Source organism: Pseudophryne corroboree, chromosome 1 (genome assembly GCF_028390025.1).
Source record: "Pseudophryne corroboree isolate aPseCor3 chromosome 1, aPseCor3.hap2, whole genome shotgun sequence".
In the NCBI taxonomy this organism is placed as follows: Eukaryota; Metazoa; Chordata; class Amphibia; order Anura; family Myobatrachidae; genus Pseudophryne; species Pseudophryne corroboree.
The window spans coordinates 631,866,971-631,869,305 of NC_086444.1; the positions used below are offsets into that span (position 1 = coordinate 631,866,971).

General features: G+C 51.7%; 1 long non-coding RNA gene across 1 annotated transcript in view; it reads right to left on the reverse strand.

The window, feature by feature from the left end:
* The window catches only part of LOC134904466 (uncharacterized), a 6,059-nt gene extending 5,060 nt beyond the window's left edge, over positions 1-999 (reverse strand). The window contains exon 1 of the long non-coding RNA XR_010175756.1: positions 690-999. This is a non-coding gene — a long non-coding RNA (uncharacterized LOC134904466). The remainder of the gene's footprint in view (positions 1-689) is intronic.
* Between the last annotated feature and the right edge of the window lie 1,336 nt (positions 1,000-2,335).

Consider the following 2,335-nt stretch of genomic DNA (forward strand, 5'->3'; position numbering starts at 1 on the left):
GGGGTGTCTTGCTAATTGCCTATAATTCCCACCAGTTGTCTATTCCATTTGCACAACAGCATGTGAAATTGATTGTCAATCAGTGTTGCTTCCTAAGTGGACAGTTTGATTTCACAGAAGTGTGATTGACTTGGAGTTACATTGTGTTGTTTTAAGTGTTCCCTTTATTTTTTTGAGCAGTGTATTTGTGTGCTGTGTAGTATATAGGGGTGTATATGTGTTTGGTGTGTAGTATATAGGGGTGTATACTGTATGTGTGTGGTGTGTAGTATATATATTGGGGTGTATGTGTGTGGTGTGTAGTATATGGGGGTGTATATGTGTATGTGTGTGTGCTGTGTAGTATATAGGAGTGTATGTGTGTGGTGTGTAGTATAGGGGTGTACAGTATATGTGTTTGGTGTGTAGTATATAGGGGTGTATATGTGTGCGCTGTGTAGTATATAGGGGTGTATATGTGTGCGCTGTGTAGTATATAAGGGTGTATGTGTGGTGTGTAATACGCTCTCCGGTATGTAATCAGGGGGGTGAGATAGGAATCGGCGGCGGCGGGCCCAGGTTGAGGTGTTCCGGTCACAACATCGCTCCCTGCTACCCCCTGTCTGCCCCCCGCAGGCCAGCCTCAGGTCCGTACACAGAACAGTGCCGGTGGTGCGGCCTAGCTGTCCCCGGTGTCCCCAGGCACTCACCGTCTCTACCGCCTGCTGCAGGATGGGCGTCAGCTTAGTGAACATCTTCCCCCTCTGCTGCAGCAGCTTCTCCCGGGAGTGCCTGGAGAAATCCGAGATCCGAGATCCCATTACTCCAGCGTGTCACCGGCTGCTCACAGCGCAGCCAGCCCGGGGGCCGGAGACTCCGCTGCACCAAGCTCTGCTAGCTCTGCTGCTCCTGCTTGTCACCGGCTTCTCACAGAGATGGCAGTCCGGGGGCCGGAGACTCCACTGCACCATGCTCTGCTGGCCCCGCAGCGCTCCCCCTGGCCATTGGTGCATGCGCACATCAAACTGTTTTTCCGGGCATGCGCACACAGGCTTGTTGGACTTGTTGAGATGTGCACATGCGCCAAAGGCCAGGGGGAGCGCAGCAATATGAGAACTCAGTGGCCGCTGCGGTGATGAGGAGGGAGAGGAGATGAGAAAGCAGATGGGGAGTTAAAGGAAGCGGCTGGCAGCGGACTGAGATAGCAGAGAAAACGGCACTTAACGCGGCGGTGGAGGTTAGTACATCCTACCCTGTATGCCTGTGACTCCGCCGAGCGTTGTGACTCCACCCAGAGTTAGAGGCTCAGACACAGAGTCACAGATCTGGGCTATTATATAGGATAGATAGCTATATATATATATATATATATATATATATATATAAATATCATTTATTTGTACTGTTGTGTGCACTCTACCTACCCTAGTATGCTCTGTAACCCAAAACGCTGGCCTCTCTAGCACTGTCCTTGACTGGTTTTCTTCTTACCTAACTAACCGCTCCTTCTCTGTGTCTGCCTCCAGCACCACCTCGCACCCTTCCATCCTTCCTGTTGGTGTCCCTCAGGGTTCTGTCCTTGAACCCCTTCTGTTCTCCCTGTACACCTCTTCCCTGGGTGCGCTCATTAACTCATTTGGCCTTCAATACCACCTCTATGCCGATGACACACAACTCTACCTCTCATCTACTGATCTGTCCTCCTCTGTCAGGTTTCCAGCTGCCTCTCCGCAATCTCCTCCTGGATGTCTGAACGCTCTCTAAAGCTCAACATGGACAAAACTGAACTCATCATCTTTCCCCCATCCAGAGCAACACCCCCGACCAATATCTCCATCATTGTTGACAACACCACCATCTGCCCCGTTCCCCAACTCCGCTGCTTGGGCGTCACTCTTGACTCCTCCCTCTCCTTTGCACCCCACATCCAAGCTCTGGCACAATCCTGTCGTTTCCAGCCACGCAACATTGCTCGTATCAGGCCATATCTCTCCCAGAGTGCAACTAAACTCATCATCCACTCACTGGTCATCTCACAACTTGACTACTGCAATGTTCTCCTCACTGGCCTCGCTTGCTCCCATCTTGCTCCCCTCCAATCTGTCCTGAACTCCGCAGCTAGGCTTATCTTCCTCTCCCGCCGCACCACATCTGCCACTCCCCTTCGACAAAATCTACACTGGCTCCCATTCCCCTACAGAATCCTCTTCAAACTCCTCACCCTCACATACAAGGCCATCTCTAATTCCACTGCTCCCTACATCTCCAACTTCCTTTCCCTTCATACTCCCTCCCGCCCCCTACGGTCGACTAATGACTGTCGCCTCTCCACCACCCTGGTCACTGCTTCCCATGC